Genomic DNA, 25,215 nt, shown 5'->3' on the forward strand with positions numbered 1-25,215 from the left:
TACATGACTCACCTTGTGACTACACCAATACAATAGGGGTGCGTCTTGGGATTATAACAGCTTGAACCTAAAAGTTTTGTGTTTTGTCATGATACCTTGCATGCAAATGTTTAGCACAGGAGCCGTCTGTAATTTTAAGGTAGTGGCAGTTTTATTTTTAAGGAATTGAGTTTACAGAGGAGCTGGTAGTAGCATCAACAAAAAAGAAGAAGAAAAAGAAGATCTGTGATATATACAGTCATGGAAAAAAAATATTAGACTATCCTTTTTTTCTCCTTGCTTTCTTGTTCATTTAATGCCTGGTTCAATTAAAGGTAGATTTGTTTGGACAAATATAATGATAACAACAAAAATAGCTCATAAGAGTTTAATTTAAGAGCTGATATCTAGACATTTCCCATGGTTTTCTTGGTAATGATTTTGGTTATTATCAAGAAAACCATGGAAAATGTCTAGATAGCAGCTCTTAAATTAAACTCTTATGAACTATTTTTGTTGTTATCATTTTATTTTTCCAAAAAATGTACCTTTAGTTGTACGAAGCATAAAATTAACAAGAAATTGAAGAAAACAGTGGTCTTATAACTTTTTCCATTAGTTTATAATATTACACTATAATACTTTTAATATTATGAATCTCCCTATTAGTTTTGAGCAACTCCTTTTTAAGGAAATTACTTCCATCTAACCATGGTTGTATTTTCTTGGATGAATTGTGGGTGATATACCACACAAACCTCTTAAATTACAGACAGTGTGTTTCCTAAATAAGGTTGATAAAAATAAAAAAAATATCCAAGAAACACAACACACAACTTTTAGGTCCAAACTGTAATAATGGCTAAAAATAGCCACCAAGAGAATATCTTGAAAATATAAATAAATAAATGAAAAAGAATAATCCCAAAATGCACACCTATTGTATTGGTGTAGTCACAAGGTGTCTGATAATGGGTGCTGATAATTTGATGTCATGCATAATCATGCATGGTCATGTGTTCACGCACAAAAGTGATTATAATTATACACTGAGGGCACTAGAATAAAGAACAACATGTAAAAGCTTCTTAATCTGTACTTAACTGGCACCAATAACTGTATTTTGGTGCATTTTGAAGTAAACAGGAATTTGTAAACACAGTTATTTAAGGACAAGGACAGGTTTGACAGGGTTGTCATTCAGGTTGCCATCTAAGATAATCAGTAGGATCACATTTTAAGGAATTTTGTGTAGGATGATTGTTGGAAGAGCATTTTTTCATGACTTGTTTACATGTGGGTGTCATCTTTTTTTGGTTTGTTGAAATGTTAAGGCATTAACCAGAGATTACACAGGGAGAATTTGTTTTTGTTTTTTTGTCAAGCATTCTACTGACAGAAACAATCACCCAAACTCAGTGGTGGAAAGTAACTAAGTACATTTACTCAAGTACTGCACTTAAGTACAATTTTGAGGTACTTGTACTTTACTTGAGTACCGTATTTCCATTTTATGTAAGTTTATACTTCTACTCCACTTATTTTGAAGCAAATGTTGTAATTATTACTCCACTACATTTTGCTGACAGCTTTACTGCATTACTTTTCAAGTCAGATTTAACCTAAAAAAACATGATCAATTAAAAGTGATTAGACTTTTTTTTTTTTAACTTTTTTTTATTAAATCTTATAACAGTATATTATATAGTTAAATGAGCTCTATATTTTTAACATTAAATCACTGCTTACATAAAGGTTTCAATACAAATAATGTAATAATATATTTAGAATATATAAAACAATCTGAGTGGGTCCGTTCTGCATAACAAGTACTTTTACTTTTGATACTTTAAATACATGTTGATGCTGATACTTTTGTGCTTTTACTTCACTAAGTTTTGAATGCAGGACTTTTACTTGTAGTGGAGTAATTTCACAGTGTGGTATTAGTACTTTTACTTAAGTAAGGTATCTGAATACTTCTTCCACCATTGCCCAAACGTGCGCCTTCATGATATGATTGTAATGATTTGTAAGATTAAACTTGAGGGGGCGTCCCGGTGGCTCACACTGGTGATCTTTTACTGTAAACCACCCTGAACAGACATGTAGACATGTGATTGATATTTCATCTGTTTTTAATGCCATTGAGAACACTCATCAGACAATGGAGTTTTCATTTCAAGTTTGAAGTATGAGGAAACATATCAAAGATGTCACAGATGTTTGACAGTAGTGCTGAGAGACATGTCAAAGGAAATAAAAAATATGATTTGTGACGGCCCCACCTGATCGGGAGCACCTGGGCCCGGTGTTCTAACTGGATAAAAGGGCAGCTGGCAGCCTTGTGCAGTCTCTCTCGCTTCCCTTGCCAGCGTCCGCACCTTTTTAGGCTCCTTTGGCATTTACTTTAATTTACAACACCCTACCTTACATGATCAATACACCCACATTTATATGACTGAAACCACTGGCGTACACACCTCGTGCTTGTGCTACTTTAGGTTGTGTGACTTTATTTAAATAAATTTATTTTTATATCGGCTATTAGGGCTGGGCGATATGGACCAAAAGTCATATCCCGATATATTTAGGCTGAATTTCGATATACGATATATATCCCGATATTTTCATTTCAAAGTGAGAGCAAATGTTCAGTCAAAGTCAAAGCCAAATATGACATGTCACAAGTAGTTTTATTAAAACCGTTTATTTAAGTGAGCATAAATACTGTATAACAACAGGAGTACCTTTTGAAAAAAATCAAAGCTCCATAAGTTCACATTTAAATAAAAAAAAATATCTTAAATAAAAATTGCCTATGAAATAAAATAGGCCAATCTTTTTCTGAAATTAATATATTTATATGAGAAAAGAATAACAAACATTACAAAATAACTAAATATGACAAATCCTAGTAAAGGCAGCATTTATATATAAAGACAGAAAAAAATTCAACTATATCGGTATATGCGATATGGTCTAATTCCATATCACATTAGAAAATATATCGATATATTCTTCATATCGATATATCGCCCAGCCCTATCAGCTATGCACTGCATCTCTCCCGTTTTTGTCATCTCCTTTTCATGACAGAATCAACACCGTATTGACGATTCATAAGGCAGACTTTATAGACACTCCTAACTAGTTAAGTTAGAGCATTACTGTATGAATAATGAAAGAAAATAAATTAGAATTATTACCTTGCAGTTACACCTCCACCAACCAGTCAAGTGGCATAAAACATCTACAGACTCATACATGTAGCTATGACAGTGGAAGAAAAATCAAATATGGATGCTGGTGCAAAAAAGCTTTAAATTCAGCGAGCACAGATTCAAGGTGGGCACCCGAGATCAGCAACACCACTTCAGTTTCTGACCAAATGTGAAATTAGGTCACAGTCTGCCCTTCTGTGCCTGAGTTATGGCCAGAAAATGTTTTTGCAGAACATTTTGAATGCCACAGTGTAGCTGACCTTAGACCTTTCAAATTTAAATGTAGTCACTTCATCATTTTATCCTAACAGACAGTGGAAGTGGATGTTTGTTCCAAATTTAAAAGAAATGCTTCCCAGCTGTTTCTGAGATATCCCTTCATCTATTGCATGTCTTTCTGTCCTAGGCCTGGCCTAGATTTCTTCTTCGTTTTACCCTGTTAAAAGGGTTTTGGAGGAGTTTTTCCCTGGCCAATGTGAGGGTTAAAGGACAGATGGTGTCGTACCATGTACAGTCTGTAAATCCCTTTGAAGCAAATCTGTGATTTGTGATTTTTGGCTGTATAAATAAAATTGACTTGACTTCACTAGAATGGTGAGGACCAACGATTGGGTGGACAACCTGAAAACATCAGGACTCTCAAACCATCATACTTATTTCACAAAGACCAGGTACTTTATTCTCCAAGGAAGGGGAAATGTTCTGCTGACAGGGCCTGTAAACACAAAGATGGCAAACATAAATATTCAGCCTTCTTCCTCAAACAGTGTAGTGCAGGAACTGTGTTTGTTCTGCAGAACAAAGCTAGCTTTGCAAAATGATCTATTCATGTTTTATACAACTTAGAAGCTAAACTCTCTCTTTGTTCCCCTTATCTTTACATCGCATGCAATTACATTTGGTCTGGTTTGATGGGAAAATTGACATACTGACATAGAAGAAATTCTGAAACACGATAAGTTGAAACCAGTGATGGAAGAAGTACTCATATCCTACATAAGTAGATGTCCTGCAATCAACATTCTACATCAGTAAAAGTGCAGATGTATTATCAGCAAAAAGTACTAAAAGTATCCAAAGTAAAACATTTTTGTCTGGGGTCACAAGCCAAAAAGGTTTGGAAACACATTTATTTTATTTAATAAACTCATCATGTTTATTGTCAAAGCTTAATCTCAGTAACTGTGGTTGTCACAAATGTCACATGTGGTGAAAAGTGTTGGATACAGTGATGTGTGTCCATATATGGAAACAGTGATCAATGATCCAATATTGCTGATGCATAATGAAAATATCTATACATATCATCATCTTAATAAATGCTTTTATTTTGAAAGTCACAAATATAGTTGTCATCATATTTGAGTTGCATGTTCTGAGTTGATATAAAATTAACTGTGTCATATGAGCATTTTACATCGTCTCATGAATCAAAATGAATCAAACTGAAATAATATTGTGACAGACTTTATGATTTCAACAAATATTGTATCGTCCGAGAATTGATATAATATTGCACTTTGATAAAACTTGAGACTCACACCACTTGTTTAAAGTGAGACATTTCCCTATTTAGTGTGGTGGAGTATAAGTATAAAGTAGAATACAACAGAAGTACTTTGAAATATACTTGGAACTTGAGTAAATGTACTTCGTTGCTGTCCTTCACTGGATGGGACGATGTGATAGAAATTGCATGGATGCAGAATCTTTTCTGTACTACACGAACAGATTTACTTAAAATCTATGGAGGTAGATTCATGCACACACTGTCAATGTGTGACTTCTTTCAGGTTGTCACAACACCTGATGAGCAACAACTGTCAGTGAAAAGTCGAAAACAAAACCAGATAGCTTTTCTTGGCACGTAATGGTTGGAAGTACCAGTTTGATGAAGTTGGGTGTCACCTGAAACAACACAAGTTCTGAACAGCAGGGAATTCATTTCTATCAAACCCTTCTCTATAATGTGCTTCATTTAACTAGTGCTCCTTTTTACTTCCTGATTGTCTCTGATCCAAAAATGACAGCAATGTCTTTGACAGACAAAACATGTTCACCATCAATCACATCTGTGAGCATCATCTTGTGTAATTAAGGTGAGGGAAAGGTGGCAAAGACATATGGTTTCCTGACAGCAAAACTTGTGCTTTGATATGGATCTGCTGTATGTGGTGTTTATGATGAGCTGATCCAAACCACAAGAATCTGTTCTGTTCTTGCAGAACAGGTTCTCAAAGAAGTTGACGTCATTTGCGCTGCTCATAATAAAATACTTAAATACTTATGGATTATTTTATATACTAACTGAGGCTCACAATGAATCGCTTTAAAGAGTCTGTTAAACAATGCTTATTAAAGGAATAGTTTGGATATATTTTATTTTTTTGGGGGGTTGTATAAGGTACTTAGCCACAACGTCAATGTATTATTTGCCGTAGATCAACCGTACAACTTCCATGTTCCTACGCATCACAGCACTATGCTTCACTCGATCAGCTGGTTTGGTCAGAATCTATTAGCTAGTTTCTATAAGAGACAACAAATAAAAGAAATACAAATAAAAAAGAGTGATTACGACAGCAATGACAAAATGCTGTTCAATATGGAGACAAAAGGATATCTTTATGATATGGAATATCAGATGGAGACTGAACGGGCTGAAAGAGAAAGAGGGGAAACTTTTGTGGGAACTAGACCCCAAAATGAAGCCAAAGATAGAGCCCAGGCCTACAGACACCTGGAGCTTCTGCTGCCATGAGTGGACTTGGTTCTGTTTAATTCGGACCAAAATAGCTGATCGACAGCTGCATCTAAATAAATTAGAAAATCATAAAAAAGTTTATTTATGTCAGAAATTCAATTCAAAAAGTGGATATAACACATTATATAGATCCATTACACACATAATGAAACATTTCATGTTTTAATTTATTTAATTGCTTCTAATTATAATGATTATGAGTTACACTTAATGAAGGCCTAAAATTCAGTGTCTCAAAAAATATATATATTACAAAAGACCAATTTCAAAAAGTATGTTTAATATGGAAATGTTGGCCATCTATATGACTCAATACTTGGTTAGGGCTATTTGACTTGAATTACTGGAAATTGACTTTTCCATCATATTCTAATTTATTGAGATGTACCTGTATATGTAGGAACATTGAGGTTCTACGGTTGAGAAACAGTAGTGCCAAATGAAACGGCTGTGGATAGCAACAAAAATCAGTGGACATGTATATAGTGTACACATAAACAGGTATTTAGGGTGAGCCTTTGTTTAGGTGGGTAAAATATGTTTTGTGACAATCCCGGTCTGCAGTTCTGTTCTCCAAACTGGGAACATGCAGACCATCATCTACTAGATGGAATACAGTGACTGTGAGGTGATAACCATTGACATCTACTACACATGCAAACAAAGGACACCTTGCAGCGGAAATAAAATTGGATTATGCTAGAATTACATTAGTTACAATGTTGATTTTTCTTTTAGGCAGAATTTTAATTCAAGTTAAGATGTTCATGCAAAGACATGACACTTGCTTGAGACGAATGATCGAACAGAATAAACATTTACTTTATTTTATTCAGGGAACCTCTTTATGCGGTACTTAACAGCAATTTTAGCTCACAAATAAAATGTTCCTTTAATTCCGTATATTGTATTACATTGTACTTATTACTTATTGCCTATACGCCTAAATCTTTTTGATAACATTCATTCATCCATTACTCTTAACCACTTATCTGCACTTTGGCTGCTGGAGCCAACCTCAGCTGACATTGGGTGCCAGGCTGGGTACACCCTGGACAGGTCACCAGACTATCACAGGGCTGACGCATAGAGACAGACAACTATTAATGCTCTCATTCACTCCTACGGATAATTGAGAGTCACCAATTAAACCTAACCTCCACGTCTTTACACTGAAGAAGCATCATAATCTGTGCTTCTGTTTTTAAGTGATTTTCCTGGATCTGCATTCACCTAGAGGTTGTACACTAGCACCCTTGGGGCCACTAGATGGAGGCAGCGCATCATATTTGTCTGAATCATATAGCCTCAACCAATTCATTCTGAGCACAAAAAATGTAGCCCTTTATATGGTGATACGAATTAATCCTGAAGCTGCACTTTCAAGACACAAACAATACAGATAAAAATGTGTGTAAATGACCTATAAAGCCCACTATAAAGGGAATAAACACTGTATATTAATACCCGAATAGGTATGTATCACAGTGATTCCAAGAATGTGTATTTTCTGATATACAGTTATGGAAAAAAATATTAGAGCACTGTTTTCTTCAATTTATTGTTCATTTTAATGCCTGGTACCTTGATAATGATTTTATTATCAAGAAAACCATGGAAAATGGCTAGATATCAGCTCTTAAACTCTTATGAGCTATTTTTATTGTCATCATTATATTTGTCCAAACAAATATACCCTCATTTGTACCAGGCATTAAATGAACAAGAAAGCAAGGAGAAAACAAGGGTGGCCTAGTAATTTTTTCCATGACTGTATTTGCATGCAGCACAATTTGAGTAATATCCAGAATACCAAGTGTAGCCTTTATATTGTCCATAATACACTTTAAAATATGTTTACATTTGTTTAAAGTCTGCTATGTGAAGTATGTTCCTTGCTAGTTCTGCTAAAGCTAATGTTCCCTCTGAACTGGGACAAACATAAATAATACACATCAACAGCAAGCCTGAATCACGTGTCCTCTGTCTGAGGCAAGGGATTCGCGAAAAAATGCGCCGCCACTTGGGGTGAATGAAACTCCACTTCCTGCCAAATTGTGAGCCACCGTTTCCGCGTTTAGCCGGCATAGTAGATGTACACAGCATGTGCTGCCGCCGGCTCAGCCTGCTGGGAGCAGCTCAGCACCATCCCGATGACTGAGTGTCAGTGAAAGTACTCCGACACGTCGTGTTTGAACGGAACCTTTGAATTCAAACCGTGAAAACAGAGTCAGAAAAGGTCCGGGGACACTTGTGTTTGTGCAGATCGACTGTCAGCTGCTTACCCGGGAATTTGTGCGCTCCACAGAAGGTATGTAGATTGTTAATTTCTTATTTTTGGTCATTTAAAAATAATACGTGAAGAACACTGGATGCTCTACTTTGTAGTCCCATGTCCATGCGTTGTTTATTGGTGTTTCAGTGAAAATATTCCGGTAAAACCAGTTTATTAACATTTTGTCCAACAGCAGCTTTTACAATTATGTCACTTTATTCCAACTTTATTATCAAAACAGCTGCTATATTGTTTACTCTGAGGTCTTGGTCCTCCATCATACATGTCACACTGTGAGTTGTTGTATTTGATATTTCATGGACTATTTAATGAAAGCACTCCCCTTTTCTTTCCTTTTAATTGTGTAGGTTTATTTAATTTAGCTGTCACACACCTCCTACGATAGAAGAGCACTGACAAACGTGGGCATATTGGAAAGAGCTTTGTTTTCTCTCCAATATTACACATTTACTATATATACACACACACACACACACACACACACACATATATATATATATATATATATATATATATTTAGTAAATGTGTAACATTGGAGAGAAAACAAAGCTCTTTCCAATATGTCCACGTTTGTCAGTGCTCTTTTATAGTAGTCAAAGGTCACAGTCAGGGTCAGTTACAGTGCAGCTCCTGCTGCAGCTGGGAGGGATTCATCTGCAACTCAAAGCCAAAAAAGGATCATTATTTAAACACAATCAGTCAAGTTCCTGAACTGACTGCATCAACTGGTGTTCATGCTACTGATTCCTGGAAAGTCCATATGCACTTTTTAAACCAATCCAAAAGCATCAAATCAAGTTTCATGAGAGAACCCTGAAGAACAAATCAGTGAGCTTTTTTTCTTTTGAAAGCTTTCATTATTTCTGTAAATAATGAAGCATGCATTATGCCTTCTTTAAGGCTCAATTTAAAGTTTAGGACTTGGGACTTTACATCTCGAGTTCAAGGACTTGGAACTTACTTGTGACTTGCAACAAGCATATCATTTCTCACATATCTATATCTATATAACAACCATTTTAAAAGCCCCTTCATGCAGCAGTGTGCATTAACTTCTGTATCCTGTAGAAAACATTAACTGTTCAGTGACCACCAGCTGGGTTAGCTTGTGCGTGCAGCTCTTTCTATCTTCTCCCTTCCTCTCAGTTTCCCGCCTTTTCACCCTTCGTTTAATCTTTTTCCTCCTGACTCTCTTTTCCTCTTGTCCTGCCTGCAGCTTCTGCAGATCAAAAGTCTGGCAGACACCCCCCACTATCCCTCTCTCCTCCCTCAAATCACATATTACCCACGAGCACCTCCTCGTCACCTCTGGCTCGTAGATATTTCTCAACCTGTAATGACTCTCTGAGGATATCCATTTCCATACCAAAGCCTGGCTGTCTGAACTTAAAAAGGACCCAGACAAATATGATAATTGTCTCCAAAAGGCCTGCACTCTTTATTTTTCATTTTTGTTACTTTTTTTCCCTCTTTTTATTTTGGTCTGCAGAGCCCTCTGAAAAGCTGTGAATGTTCACCATATGGACCTGAAATCTAAAACGGTATTCCCCTCATTCTCTGATTCACTCAGATAGAGGGGGCCCCGTTCAGAACCCTTCAGGGACTTTCTACGAGTGAGTTATTTAACCCAGAGCCAATGACGGAATAGATAGAAAATGCAAACATACTCCATATTTATTTTTCCTCTCCCTCGGCACATCCTCTTTGATGTAAATGCCATTTTCCAGTGTTTCGTAAGGTCTTCATGAATATTGCAGTAACTTGTGTCTCTAGGGAGGCGAGACTGTGAGGTTTTCAGTCTGTCTAAGTTTAGTAAAGAAGAGGAATATTATCTACTCTTGAGGCTTGAAATAAAAGTTGTTTAAATGTGAAAACTTATTGAGTATAGATTCTGTAAAAAGCTCATAACACCAGTCTATGTAATTTGATACCCAACCTTTTTCCATGTGATTTTTTGATAATGTTGTTTCTCTGCAGCTTCAAACTAGACATTATCAGATTCCTGTAAACAGCTTGTGCATGTTAGTCCAACTGTTGCTAGGACTCTAATGAAACTTGTGTTTGTTATTCTCTAAAATGCATCGCATTGTGGTCTGTCTAGGTGCTCAAAAAAACTTATGACGCTGCACACATTTCAGAAGTGGTGAATTTTTTTTTTTTGGGTCTTGAGCAACTTTAATGGTGAAGCCCTGTCGATGGGGTTCACATAGATGACGAATGACATGTGGTAGTAAAATGTAATATGGAGAAATTACTTTTGTGCATTTTTTTTTTTTTTTGCATTTTCCAGGCTCCACCTACAATTTTAACCTGATTGACTTTAACTTTGGACAGCTTAATCTAAACTCCTACGCAATGAAAAGTTGTTAAAATTTGGAATTTTCATGGAACGTCATTGCTATGGAATTGCGGCAAAATGTTGTGTTTTGCCATAAAACAGGAAGTTGCTGTAATTTGACCGTACATTGTCAGATCTGCACTAGGGCTGGGCGATATATCGATATAAAAAAAATATCAATATATTTTTAAAGTGATAAGGAATTAGACCATATCACATATATCGATGTAGTTCAAATTTTTTGCAAAAATGTTTTTTTGCACACAACTGCTTTTGAGGAGGAGGTGCATCAAACTCTCCAGATGCCAACGACAAGCTCACTGAAGAATGTGTTTATGACACTAGTGGTTAAAATATACTAAGTTTTATTTGATGTGTTCTTAATTTGAAATTTGTGTGCATATTTCAATCGTAATGAGTACATCAGAGCCATGCAGCTGTCTCAAAATAATGCACCAGCCAATAAGAATTACATGTTCTCCATGTGCACATTGTAATAGGCCCACAATGTTATGCTTTACAGTGCTCGCAGAATAACATTTACGTAGTGTTGTAGCAACACATCTGCAGCAGGCTGAGCTGTTCTCTCTTGTTTATTTTCTCTGCCCTAATGAATGGTTTTATAATAACCCGAGGCAGCTCATCTAATCTTAAGATCCATGCCGAGACACAGGAAGTACAGTCGTCCACTGTGCCGGGGGAGTGGACAGACCGCCTCATAGATTAGTCACAGAATGGCAGTGAGCGGTTGAGTGGGGGCAGTCTGCATGGACTGTTAATGAGGCGTGTCCATAGTAAGACTTGATTGCTTGGGAATGTTTTGGGGAAACAGGAACTGAATAACGTGGAGGACAAAAATATTTGATGATGGTAGTTTTTTTTGTGCTCTTTGAGTGGCAGGTGTGCAGCAGAAGATGAAGTGTGCACATGTTGCAGCTCTTTCACCTATTCTCTGGTCTTGATACCTACTGCAGACTTCAATAAAAGTACAATATTTTTTAACTGCGTACCACCACACACACAAAATAGAAATGAAGGCATGTGTGTGTTGGTGAGCCTGAAGCCATTTAAAATGCACGCAGCTCAGTGAATTTGAACCTGTCCAGAGGACAGAGATGACTTCATCATTACCTCACCCTGCTCTGCTAGAGAACTTATCAAAAACATGTGGCTCCACTCTCCCTCTACACTGCAAATTGATTAAGTCTTGGACTCCAATGTTTTTCCTTTGTTAGAGGACGTGTGTGTTTGCGCGCAAGCAGGCTTTCATTTTATTATCTTGGATTTTCTTGTCTCTCTCTGGGTTTTGACTTCATCTGTCATTCGTTTGGCTTGTTTCAGAGATCTGGGTTTGGTCGGACGGGGCCGAGGCCCGCAGAGTTGGACAGGACTCTTTCACCATGCCTGAGCATTTGTGCTTGTGTGTTTGTGTCTGTTACGCCCAATGAAACCAGAGGAAAAACATAATGGGGTTAACATTTTATTGAGCATATTATTGCACAACCATACAGTGCTTTAAAGGAATAGTTTGACATTTTGGGAAACATGCTCATTTGCTTTCCTATCAAGAGTTATTGGTACTAGACTTTTGTCTACCAAAGTAACATGTCATGATATCCACAGTGAAACAATTCTATGGACCATGATATCATTGTTGTTTATATGCTTTTTTAAATATTTTTTTTTTGTACACATGTTTTAGAGCATTTGCAGCCCATCCTGATCTTTCCTTCGCATACTTTTCCTCCTTGTGTGTATTTAAAACAGGAAGTACATCAGAGCCGTGTAGCTGCCTCAAAATAATGCACCAGCCAATGAGAATTTTGTTTATTAAGCTTTATAGTGTTCACAGAATAGCATATACGTATTGTTGTTGCAACACATCTGCAGTAGGCTGAGCTGTTCTGTCTTGTTTATTTATTCTTCTCTAATGAGTGATCACTTATTAGTGATCGGCAGGTCACATTAGGGTTGGACAATGTCTACTAAATTGGCATATGACGATGTCCACAGTGAAACATCACAATAGACAATCATTTCGTCAGCGCAGGTCATTCAAACTACTCAAATGATTTGGACATAAAATCCACTACAGAGGCTATACTCACCATTCAGGATCATCATCATCTTGCTAAGTGCATTGCATAGAGCAGGGATGGGCAACTTAATTGCTTGAGGGGGCCACAATTTTTCATCGACACTACCACAGGGCCACATATAGGACCGTGCACTTAACCAGATATGACGAAACTGCAGTTTTAAATATGTTTACAGTGCAGTAACTTAACATATTTCATGCTCAAATGCATGTATAACAGTATAAATAGGAATACAAAATGTTTGAAGCAGATAAAAATTAACCACTTACTGTGATTTCTTTTTTTCAGTGCAAGAACAGCAGACCAACATTAATTGCAAGAAGTAATTTTGTGCATTTTTTCACTGCACAGATTTCATGCTCAAATACATGTAGTTGTACTGAGGGCCAGTTCAAGTGAGGGTGCGGGCCGTATGCGGCCTCCGGGCCTCCAGTTGCCCATCCCTGGCATAAACTGTAAAAATCAGTATGTTCTTTAACATTTGAGTTAGTTTGAAGTCATTATCTTCTGCTTTAGATCTGTTAATGTGACAGCCCAGCTTTTAAATCTCGATGCTGGGCTCAGTGGTCCATGACTGTCAACCACCACAATGGAGGCTTTTTTTGTCTATCAGCCCAACCCTAGATCAGATTATTTTAGTATGTACCCACCCAACCATTATGAGTAATTCAACCACCACACCTGAGCTGCAAGCTGAAAACTCTATGCTCTATTTTTTTTTTTAATAATTTTTTTTTTTTTTTGCATTTTTTCATGCTTGAATAGTGACATGGTGCATGGAAGGGGGAGAAGAGGGGAAGACATGCAGCAAAGAGAGCTCTGGCTGGATTTGAACCTGGGTCAGGTGTGCATGCTCTCTATCAGTGAGCCACCTGGACGCCCAACAGAGGGCTTTAAATCAGGATTTTGAGCTCAGTGGTCGAGTTTAAAAACCGATGTGACCAGACTTCAGAGGACTGGGAGTCAACAATTTAGATATTTGGGGACAAAGAACCACATTAAGAATATTTTGTTTCTGTATGTGGACACAAATGGCTGCTGTTTACTTGTTACATTACTTGTTTGTTTAGTTGGAAATATGTCTGTTCCTGATGCCTTATCATGTGGGCGATCTTGATAAAGTTACATTGAGCTGCACTGCTGATCTGCAACTTCAGTGATTTATTTTTAATACAAGAAAGGAGTCAGGCGAAGCTGAACAATCTCTCGTTTCATACTGTTGTGCATCCACAGTCAGGGTGCTGTTTGATGTGATACATGTGTGGGCCGAGTGTTTAGATTCCACAGTTGTTTGTGAGTGTGAGTGTGTGTGTGTGTGGTTGCCAGAGCCAGAGGTCCCAGCGGGGTGGGGTTACAATAACTTTATTATACACTTGTGGGTGTATGAATTACTGAAAGCATCCGGCCTGACGTGACGTGCAGCTGACTTCTGTCCAGCTCTACTAAGTGCGTACATCCATATGCCATCACTTTGGATGTGCATGTGTATTTATATGCACGTATGTGTTTATTTTGCATTAGGGTTCATAATATGTTTGTGTTTACACAGGCCTTTCCTTGTTTTTCTGTGTAAGGGGGTGGGGGCAGTCCCTGGCAGAGCGTCGGCCCCCGGTCAGCAGTGTGTCTCCCCAACGCCGCGAGAAGGCGTTTGCATACATATTAGAGTGGGGTAACCATGGCAACGGGGTCAGCTTCCGACCATGGGAGAAGGAGAAGTGCCAAGTTTTGGGCCAAATGAGCTTTCAAGGCAGACAGCGGTTCTTTTGATCCCTGCGGTCGTCACCTTATTAAAGTGTCTCTCTGAGGGTCAAACATGCAAGATCACGAAAGTTCGAAGCTGACGTGAGAATGTCTACTCCACCAGAGTGTTCATGAATGATCAGACCTAATCTGTTGTTATCTTTCACTGAGTTTATGAACTTGGGCAGATATGAGCTGGAAATATGGGGAAAAAAAACAACAATGGTTATGATTGTATGATAATCAACCAGCACAATGAATTAGTTCTGTTCTTGCGATGTAAGATCCATGAAGGTTTGCATCCTTATTTAATCATCAGTCTGAATCGTTGATTTTACCCTTAATGACGAATGAAATGCTGCCATTGTGAGCAGAGAATGGCACTGACGTGGTGTGCTGCTTTGCCTGGGCTGCTTGCCAGTCATGAGAGCGAGTGTGCAGCCACACTGTTGGTGGAGGAAGGGTTGAGCGCCTCCCCCCTCACTGTGCCCCGAGGGTCTGCATTAATATGGAGATGAGATTAGAAATCTTCCAGGTCACTTAATCCACTCAATTAACTGACTGTCATTTCACAAATTTACTGGCAAAGGAAAAATACTCCAATGTACAGTGAAGAGCAGCCATTAGGGTTTGTGCTCATCAATCAGCGTGAGTCCATTCGTGTGTGTGTGTGTGTGTGTGTGTGTGTGTGTGTGTGTGTGTGTGTGTGTGTGTGTGTTGGGCCACATGAAAGCTGCTATGGATGCCTTCATTACCAGTGTTGATCCCCTCGCTGTGTGGGGAGCTGGATAGGATGCACTGTGTCACTATGTCTGAGTGTGATGGAAAGCTCAAGTTGCGTGTGTGTGTGTGTGTTCTTGTACTTCCTACATAGTGAGGACTGGGACTGGAACACGTTTTTAACCAACATTGTGAGGACATTTTTGTGAAGTGAGGACATCTCGGCAGGTCCTCACTTCTTTATAGGCTTGTTTGAGAGTTCAGACTTTTTTTAGGGTTAGGGTTATAATTAGGTTTATGTTAGGTTAGGGTTGGGCATTTAGTTGTGATAGTGAAAGTTATGGTGAGGGTTAGGGTAAGGGGCTAGGGAATTCACTATTCCAATGAGGGCCCTCACAAAGATAGAAGTACAAGAGTGTGTGTGTGTGTGTGTGCGTGTGTGCGTGTGTGTGTGTGTGTGTGTGTGTGTGTGTGTGTGTGTGCACAATTTCTCTATCCATGATACCACCAGGTCTTTACTTTTCTTCCCCTCTCTTCTCTATATTAAACCATGTTTCTCTGCTGGTTTTATGGCCCTGCTATAAAACTCCTGCTGAGCAACATAACTCTTCTATACGTACAAACACATAAAGGCTGAATCCTGCAGTGACTCGTAGCTCACGCGGTGCGCTTTGTTCACTCTTTATTTTATAACATATATCAATCTGTAACTGACCTTCTGTGTAATGAATCATGCTGATTTGCAATGTGTATGTGGAGGGCCACTCACTGGATTTGAAATTCTTACTAACCACAGGCACAACATGTTGATGTGTGCTGGTGAAATGCATTCTGGGTGATAAAATAAAATGCGGTAGTACTTGTCGCACCGGTTCCCTTCTCAGTTGGATGACCACCAGCTGGTTAATATGAAAATTTCTGAACAGTTCAGTTTATCAAGTTTAACCACTGTATTTGCATGTTATTTTTTTATTGGTTGTCCCTGTTTGAATGAGGTTTTTGAGGTTTGATTAATGTGTGACAGAAGTGGCTGAATGATATGACAGATTCAAACCAAAACATGCCACAATAATTACTATGATCTGCATCAGTGCATGTATTCCCTTTGTGATGGCTCACTTGGACATATTTATGATCAGTTAAAGAAACATAGCTGTTAGCTGATTACTTGGTTGAACTTCTTGGTAAATATCAGTGGTTGTTGCAGCTATTGTCAGTTGATAATGATTTATTTAATTGCCATGAATTGCAGTCTGAGTAGTTTATTGTCAATTTCTTTGACAGAGTTTTGTGGACTTACTGGTTATATAGCATAACATCAAGTAAGATCAATCATGCAGGGTAGCAACCAAATATTCTTATTATTATTGATTTATCTGCTGATTGTTTGGTCTATAAAATATAACTAAAGTTGTTCCAATACCAATACCAGGATAAGAAATGCCTCCAATACTGCCTAAAATGTTAGATAGGTCAGACCAGAGTATGTGAGTTTATGCATCAATCCGATATAACGTTATCACATCATTTGTACATGTGCAGCCTGCATCTGAGATTAGGCGTGTTTCCATTAGGTACTTTTCCCTCTAGTGAGCCACTATGGGTATGGCTTGGGGGAGAGAATCCGCCCAAGGTTCGCCGAACTTCACAGGTTAGCGGCTCAGAAAGTACTTGCCTCGGGTTAGTACATTTCTGAGCTGCTACTGAGAGGCAATTTTGTGCATGCATGATTCATTTGCAGACTGGTGCAGACTGGATGCTGAGGGGTTAACATCTCCTGTTCTGCTGACTGCAGCTGGGAAAGACTGCAGCGGGAGGACTGAGCCGCTTGTGAGTGCTTTTGGACAGCGCCTTCTACTCATTAAGAAGAGTAGGAATGAGTCTCCAAAAGCCTCCAATAACACCAGAAAAAGTCGCTAGATTTGTTGCTTGTCGCTTTTTTGAAAAAGAGTCGCTAGAGGGGTCTGAATAGTTGCTAAATATAGAGACAAAGTTGCTAAGTTTGCGACACTACTTTCTGCGTCGGTCTGTTGTCACATTCGAACCCCGTTGGTTAGCCGCTACAAAAGTACCTGTATGGGTACAGAGGCCGAGGGGAAGTAACTAGTGGGCATATCCAAAGCACTCAAAAAGCACTCAATGGAAACACACCTATTGGTGATGGAAGTAGCTAATGATTGAGCCACCTTGCTTCTTTCTCATCTCGATTAAGAGTTGTCCATGCAAGGTATTGGTAAGGCAGGTTCTAGTAGCGACTGTGACATTAGCCAAAGCCAGCAAAATGTCAGCAATTTAGGAGAATTTTACAGAAGTAAAACAGCGGGTAAAGCTTGAGTTTTGAGGGGTTGTACTATTGTGGTCAATTTCAACAGGCTTTTAATGCACTGGTATCCAGTCTGTATTTATTCTGGTCAGTTTCTACAAATACCATCAGAAAACAATGTAAAATGCCCATCACAATAGCCTAGAGACCACCAGGTGACGTCAATAAATGTGTTGTTTAGTTCAATCATCAGTTCAAAGCCCATACATATTCAAAATAATACACAAAAATATATAAAAAATAACAATAAATATAATAAATATACACTGTGAATTCTGAATTTGATGCATTATTTTCTTTTCCTTTTTTCATTTTACACAGTGTCCCAACTTTTTTTTAATTGGCTCATTGTTGCAGTTCATAAATATTTATTAATTTTGAACCTTAGGAATAGTGTGTGTGTGTTCATATGTGAACTCTTGTTGGCCTCATGTGTCCAGGAAACACGCTTTATTGCCTCTCTGACCAAACATCTACATTTACCACATCATCTGCCACTGTTTTAGCAGGCACACCCATGCCTCGGTTCCTGTTTCTGGACACACTTGCACACACACACACTGTGTTATTGACACATCACACACACAGTGAGAAATCAGTGTTGGCAGCACTGTTTAGCCGGCTGCTGAATCCTTGTGTATGTACTGTGCTTACCTCCTCTGTTGTCTCTAACTGGGTCAGCTTGTGTACTAAATGATGATTCTCCTCCTTGCTGCTACTGAACTAAAACGCTGTGTCAGCACTGCCCGGTGTGGTCTTAATGTTGAGTTTGGCAGTTGTTTGTTGTCCTTAGTCATGCTTTAATTGATTTAGTGTGCTTCGTTTGGATGTGTGGTGTAGTGGGGCGTGTCAGGACGTGACATGAAGACAAATGTCAGCTTACAAAACACTGTTGTTGACATTTACAAGTCAGTAATCAGAGTGGGTGCTGTTGGTGTTTCTGCTTTTGTGCCTCCTAGAAATCACTTGTCAACCAGTTGTGTGTTTCATGTGTGTGTGTTTTTAGCACATTGGCCGAGCTGGCCATAGTGATAGGTTGTATTTAAAGATACAGTACATCAGAAGTATCATGGTGCTGCTGGTGGAGCGTGAGCTATGTGTGTGGCGACACGAGATCCTCAGGACCACCGTGGTGCTAATCACAGTCCGTTTATTTCTTCTCCTGCTGGGTCACAAATAGTCGTGTAGCCCTTGTATGTGTTTATGGAGTTACATTAGCTCATATGACCTCTCATGTCTGCACACATGAGCAAAAATACCGGATGGGAGACCATGCATCTAACTATACTCCACTGCTGTGTTTGTTGTGAAAGACTTTATGTCAGTCAAAACATCTGTTTTGTTCAAATGTGAAATCAGAAACAGCACTGTCGTGTGTCACATGTTTTAAAGTGACACACACACTTTCAGAGTACTCTACTGTGTATGGCTACATGTGACATTTAAATGGTGCATTAGATATATGAGATTAGCTGCTCTTATGCGCGTAGTGATTCCTAAAGAGAAACACCAGCTGCCTGAAAATCTTGTTTTTGCACAGCGACAGCAAACATTGCTGCAGGGATATAGAAGTGATATGTCAGGTACACTGTGACATAACTGTTGGTGCTGGGTGTTGTCAGAGGTGCAACAGTAACTTTCACTTAGAGACAGTGAAACACTGCTTTTCGTTTCATAGTTTGTATCAGTTGATGAGTCTGGTTTCTCTTCACACGGAGAGAAATCCAAGCAAACCAAATTGCGTCACTTTAAAACCCCGTGAGAATGTTTACTCCTAGATGTGTCTGGGGAGGAACCAAGAAAGTAAATGCTAGAAGAAAGTCCTTTGTTATGGACTGGTGTATGTTTTTATGAGAAGAACATTGTTGTGCAATTCTCCAGCTAGCTGCTACTACTACAGCTATGCAAGCTGCTATATTTTTGCATGTTCTGTCTCGAGAATGCAAAGCACACCTGGCTACAGGAGCCGATTAGCTTTAACTTGACCCAATACAACTACATCTGGTAGTCTGACCCAACTACATGTGTTAATTGGGTAAGATCAAAGTCAGATCACCTTTTCACCACAAATGCTCCAAAGTTTGTTTGGGACTGACCGAGAACACCTTTTTAAAGGGTCTCAGTGCAGTTGTTTTGGTCTGCAACCTAGCTTAATTTCTCTCCTCACACTATAGTTTAAATATAAAGGTGGACGACAGACAGCTTCCCAAGAGTGAAGCCGAAACATCTTAATCGTCATAAACCCCGCCTCCTCCGTGCTAGGAGATCGGTTATGAGCTGAACTAAAAAACTCAAAGTACACATCAAGATGGTTTCTGTCAGTTTTATCACCCTGGGATATGTTAAAGTGTTGAATCAGTTATTTGATGCTATAAAACTGATGTAACATCATGAATGACAGCTGTAACTGTCTTGCAATTGGTCGGGTTGGTGTATGGGCGGGATCTTGATAACTGCGGCTCCACCAGTAGATCACTGCTGCACAGACTCTGGTTCCAAATAATGCAACCAGCACAATGGCCTGTATTTGGGATATTTTGGCTTCACTTTTGTACAGTGGGAGGAAGTTAGGTGTTGTCCATCTTCATATACAGTCTATGGTTCACACACCTGCCCAAAACGAATTGCAGCAAGGTTGGCATGACTTAATACCATAAAAAAAGTGCATGATCTTGTAATCTTTGACCTTGACAAATAGTTGCAGGTTTCCTGATGGTTAAGGTTAGGCTCAGGTTGCTAAAGATATCATTAAAACCAACTAAAAAATGGAAGACCATTAAGGCATTAAATAACCAGACAGGGGACCCACCAGACCTGGGCTGCCCATGAGCACATTGTACTACACCATAGTACATGTGCTCTACATGAATCTGATTCTTATTATGAATGATTTACTGTATTATGAACCATTTACTGTGTCTGCTGTGCACTTTGCTTTGAGGTGATCTCAAGCTGTGACTGTACCTCAGTCCTGGATTCAGGTCAATGTTTCTGCAAGACTAACCTTCTCCTGTACGTACAGGAACAGTTTGTCTTGACGCTGTTCTGCTGCAGGGCCGATGCATGTCATTAGTGACGCATGTTGCATTCTGTTCTCTATCACCCTGGGGCATCACAAGCACTCTTTGTGTGGCTTCAGTGTGTTTGCTTGTTTTTTTGTGTTTCGAGTGTTAACAACCCATGTGCATCAAACCATACTCCCTTTGGATTTGTTTGAATTCACTGCTCATTTTTTACTCTTCTTGCAGTTAAATAATCTGTTAGTTTTGTTGTAAAACTAAGCTGAGCTCTAATATCACACCTCAAATTCATCATTCATCAACAATCGATTAAAGGATGGGAAAAACTCTGAAGCGACACAGCATCCACATTGCAGTGCAGGTACAGCACCAACCCTCTCCATCTGCCTCTACGCACACTGGCTATCACTCATCCTCCCCAGCTCAGATTTTATATGATTTTCTCAGTGTTTACAGAGAAGAACCTGCTGAGTCTGAGCAAAAATGAACAAGCTGATCCTCTGATAGCAGATTGCACCCTGTCACACCTAGTGTTCCCTGTCTGTTACCAGTTACAGTTATCATTGTTGTCATCATTGCATTACATCCTGTGCATTCAAATGCAACACAGCCCTTCCTTTAAAGGAAAGAGCCACCCTGACATACTTAGAAAAAAACAGAATACCCATCAGACTGAAACATCAACTGTAGGTGTCAGGTAGTCTTGCAGAGTTAAGAAATTCATACAATTTTCTGAAATAAAATTTAAACCCTAAAACCTATATTAATATGCTTTGATTAACTGAATTATTAATTATCCCCACACTGCTTTGGAACACCGTCTGTTTATCAAAACAAACATACCAAAGTTTTTTCGGGATTTCTGGGGGCGCTGTTTCTTAGTAAAGAGAACAGTAAGGAGACCCAGTTAAAATTAATAAATAAATGTATACAGAAAATAAATAATAAATAATCGATGATTAATGTATGATTAACTAAATGAAAGTTGATAGAGCTGATAAATGTAATTATTAAATTAAAGAAATTATAATTAAATAGGACATAAAGATATATCATGCATTCATTTCTACATTTTCCTTTCCTTTATTCTTCCTTAAATCTATTTTCACTGTAAAATAGTCAACTTTTCATGTCAGAAAAACAGAACCCCTTTTTCAGCTTTGTGAGGGGCATTTGTCTTCTCCTCTTCTGTTTGTTGTTTTTTTCAACACAAACCACTGCACACACTAGAGCAGCTGTAGCCAAAAGATGCTTCTCCTCCATTTTGTAAGTTTTTACTAAGAGCATGATGGGAAAAAATGTTAAAAGAATCTAGTTGTAGTCTTGTAAATAGTTACACTGCAATATTCACAGTCTGTCTAAAATCTCAGTGTGAGACTAGACTGGGACTAAAAACTCTAAACACTTGTCTTTAGATGTGAGCAGGTGTGAGCTGACAGTTTTCCAGGAGTCTTTTCAAAGTCGTCTGATGTATAGGTAGCATCAGGAATATGTAGTTTTATTTTTTCTCTAAAAGGGACCATCATTTTCAAAATAAACATCATGCTGTATTGGAGAAGAATTAAAGCAAGTGATTGAGACCATAAACTCAGTATAAGAATGTTTAATGAGGTAATAAACAAAGTAAGAGTAGGATAATTTTCTCATAGACTTCTATACAGAGACAGAAATTAGTTTAATCTTTATTTTGAAAGGGAACCTCCATATTAAACTCCTGCCAGCAGCTGCTTCATTAATATTTAAGATTAGTTTTTCCTTTCAGCATTTAAATAACAGATTGTCATGACAAATACACTCTCGCTCTTATCAGTTCCCCCTTCTGGCGGATCGCTGCCCACGTACTCACACAAACACACGCACTTTCCACGGAGGATGTATCTGGTCGGAGTCAGGGAGAGATACCCTGTCAGATGTGTGTGGTGTTGTGTCACATGTCTCGGACTCAGGATGGGAAGTATGGGAAAGCTGTATTTCCTTTACCCCAGCAGAGGAAATCAGTGGATAGGACCCATCTTTTGTTCTGTCCTTCCAGGACGGTCACTGATACGCTTCGGCTGGGAAGTTAGACAAACGCAACATGTAGCACAAGGCCATGTGATATCCCAACATGCCATGTTCCTGCGTCCTTTACGGGCCATGAGTTGTTGTTTATAACTTGAAAGAGTGATGTCATCCATCTTGTGGTTAGAGGGACTGTGGTCCCAAAGATGATGTCATCAGTTTGAATCTGGTGTTCCGGAAAAATGTGTTTCATGGCCTCTGGGACGTGACAATAAGGGGAAAAGATGACAAATAGGCTTGTGTGTGTGTGTGTGTGTGTGTGTGTGTGTGTGTGTGTGTGTGTGTGCGTGCGTGTGTGACAGTATTTTTAAAGTCCACCATGTGCCAAGCATGAACTCAAGAGAAGAACATTTCATAAGAAGTTAGGAATGACACTTTATCTATAAATCAAACAGAATTTGGGAACATAGTTATCTGTTCGGTAAGTGCTCCTGTAATGCAAAGTCTGAGATATATTGGTATTATCTTCATTGGCAGAACTAGAAATGAAGGGAAAACTGCAGTGGGGGTCCAAGCTGGTGTAGACTAATGCTGCATTCACATGGATTCAGTTCAGACAGTTAATGGTACAAGATGAAACTGAGATTCACTGGCTGCTGTGTCAGGTGAAAGATGTTGTCATGCAAGTTTGGTGCTGACTTGATGTCCTCTTTGATCCTATTCATTAAAGGAATAGTTGGTATTTTGGGAAACATGCTGAAAGTTAGGAGAACAGATTGATCTTCTCATCTAATTTCATGCAAGAAAGCAAATTCTCAAAATGTCCAAGTTTTCCTTCGAGGGAACAGAAAATAAGTAGAGCCATATTTGATCCTTTTGTTGACAAGGTTAATTCTAGGTTATTTCTAGGCCAGAGGTTTGTTTAATGCCAGAGTTACAATTGTGGCTGGGATAGTTGGGTTCAAACATGGTTTATGTTTGAGATTACTTTCAGAGATGATGTCAAGGTTAGAAAAATGAACTTTTAACCTCAACCTATGCCTGGCTCTTACAGCCACAAAGGGTCAATCCATTCTTGTTGTTTGTTTGTTTGTTTGCTTTTCAGTCAGATTGATCTTCATTCATGTGATTGCTCTATGAATCCCGAGACTGGCAGCAGCAAATGCTGCTTAAACTTTCCAGTTTGTGGTTGGAAAAATAAACCATCAGCTATGTGACATTATTGTTCTCTCGAAACAATTTTTGGCAGCATTGTGGGGCCGTTGCATCCTTCAACTACACAACTCATTTCCCATCATCAAACCCTGACACTGCTGAAGTGCCTTTAAGCAAAGCTCTAAATCTGTATCAGCTCCAGAGGCTGAATGTGACCCATGACCTTCCTGAAGAGGCGTATTAGGTTTATAGTGTATTGCATTTAAGTTGTTATTATTAATAAAACAAATGAAAACAAATGTGAGTGTTTAATGGGGCTGTTTCCAGGCTTGTCATGTCATGTACTCTGCCTGAACTCATCCTTCAGCGATGCTCTCTTCCTGTTAATACAGCTGTCTGGGTGATCTGCTCACAAAGTCTTTGTAGAGAGTGGCGGTCTGCCAGCACTGCACACAGATCGACCTGAGGGAGAATACAGGAGATTGTGTCATCTCAGCAAAACAATAGAAAACATTTAACATCATGCACACAACAGCTTAATGCTCCACTTGTATTATGAATATAAACAGCCTTGATAAACTGTTTTATCTAAGTATTTAGGTAGACTTCAGTTGTAGCTGGCGTCTCACTCACGACCCTTTGGTCACAATATTGTCTTTCTACCCAGAGTTCTGCACGACCCCAGTGTTTGTCTGCAGCTTGTGTGGTTTTGTTTTCCTCCAAACAAGTTGTTTCTCTGGTAATAGTCCAAATTGGATTATCATGTACTTGGTCTGGGATGTAGAGGTTCCTGCTGGGCCGGGGTCTGTGCTTGTGAGTGAGGTTTGTGGACTACATTTTTGAAGCCTCAAGTTTGGATTTTTGGCCAACTCCATCTTGGGGTTCTTTTTGGGAATCAGAACTGACAATATTTAAATAAGAGGGTGGAGACGAGAACACTAACTTCACAGCTAATGCTAGCAAGCTTGGTTAACAAGGTGCATCCGTAATTCATGGTTACTGTGATATAAGTAAAAACACAGGGTTAAAAGAAAACCCTTTTGCCTGTAGAAATAAATAGCTAATTCCTTAGAGAGTTTTTAATACAAATGAAAGCTGACAGGACATTTTAGGCAACCAAAATGTTTTAATTAACTTTCATAAACTGAAACGCACCGTTAAAAGTGTCGAAGTTATAAGAAGAAAACATGGACAACAACCAAACACAAGTCAATGAGGTAGCGACATCAGGACACATTGAGGACGCATTGAGATCTGTTGTCAAAAACAACATTCGGAGGTGGTTCAGGCTGCATGTGTCCAGATTCAGATAATAGTGACAACGGGTATGTGACTCTTGTCCACGTTAGGGACCGCCTACTCAACAGCCGCCCCCTGCCCGAGCGGAAGTACGTACTCATTCCCGCGACAATGGCGTAATAAAAGCGCATAGTTGCAGGTAACATCTTTGGCATGGTTTGCCTGGAACATGCCAAATAATGCACCGTTTTGATTTCTTCTTCTTTTACTACTACTACTGATACTACTACTTCTTCTTTTATTTCCGGCCGACTAG

At 38.8% G+C, this 25,215-nt stretch overlaps 1 protein-coding gene across 1 annotated transcript in view; it reads left to right on the forward strand.

The window, feature by feature from the left end:
* Positions 1-8,136: 8,136 nt before the first annotated feature.
* add3a (adducin 3 (gamma) a) overlaps positions 8,137-25,215 on the forward strand; it is a 153,417-nt gene continuing 136,338 nt past the window's right edge. Inside the window, exon 1 of the mRNA XM_059336296.1 lies at positions 8,137-8,278. The gene's annotated coding sequence lies outside the window, so the exon portion shown is untranslated. The remainder of the gene's footprint in view (positions 8,279-25,215) is intronic.

This window comes from Centropristis striata, chromosome 1 (assembly GCF_030273125.1).
Source record: "Centropristis striata isolate RG_2023a ecotype Rhode Island chromosome 1, C.striata_1.0, whole genome shotgun sequence".
Taxonomy (NCBI): Eukaryota; Metazoa; Chordata; class Actinopteri; order Perciformes; family Serranidae; genus Centropristis; species Centropristis striata.